Source organism: Petaurus breviceps, unplaced genomic scaffold (genome assembly GCF_028583685.1).
Source record: "Petaurus breviceps papuanus isolate PSGF00001 unplaced genomic scaffold, PetGlider_PUasm1.0 174, whole genome shotgun sequence".
Classification (NCBI taxonomy): Eukaryota; Metazoa; Chordata; class Mammalia; order Diprotodontia; family Petauridae; genus Petaurus; species Petaurus breviceps.
In genome coordinates this window covers 75,380,146-75,380,966 of record NW_027185761.1, presented here as the reverse complement: position 1 = coordinate 75,380,966, position 821 = coordinate 75,380,146, and positions in this window count along the sequence as shown.

The following is an 821-nucleotide window of genomic DNA, read 5'->3' as shown; positions in this document are numbered from 1 at the left end:
TGCCCTGCCCAGCCCCACCCAGCCCTGCCCAGCCCAGCCCAGATCTGGCCAGCCCAGACCTGCTATTCCCTGCCCAGCCCTGCCCCACCCAGCCCCGCCCAGCCCAGCCATGCCCAGCACAGCCTTGCCCTTCCTCAGGAGGAAAGTGTGCACACCCTCTTCAGGGGCCAATAGTGGAAATCAGAAGAGGGGTCCTCCTCCCAGCTCCATGATTCACTCCTTTGTGAATGTGAAGCCTTGAACCAATCACTGCAGAGAGGTCATCTAGAGACCTAGTCTAACCCCTGCATGACTTTATGGAGGGGGAAACTGAGGCTGAGTGACTGGCCCAGGGTCTCCTAGTTAACTCTGTAGTAAGAAGTAGGACTTGAACCCAGGCCCTTCTGCCCTGCACAGTTCATCTGGGTCTAAGTCTCCTCCCCTGAGAAAAGAAGCAGTCGGACTCTGTGAGCCTGAGGATCCCTCTGGTCCTGGGCTCACAAGAGTGGAGTGGAGTAGCTTGGAGTCCAGGCTGGAGGGGCGGTACAGGCTGCATCTAGTCCAGCAGGGGGCAGCACGAACACATAGATTCGCACATCCCAGAGCGGAGAGAGCCTTGAGGCTGAGGTCATCCTTGCTTCCAGCCCCTCCCACCAGCAGGGAAGCCTTTGCCAAGGACAGCTTGTCCTGTCAGCCCGCCCCTCTCCTGGACAGTGGGATCAAGGACAGCCTGTCTCCTCACCTTATCTACCATTCCATCCCTCTCCTAGACAGTGGGGCCAAGGACAGCCTGTCCCCCCTGCCCCATCCACTGTCCTGCCCCTCTCCTGGACAGTGGGGCC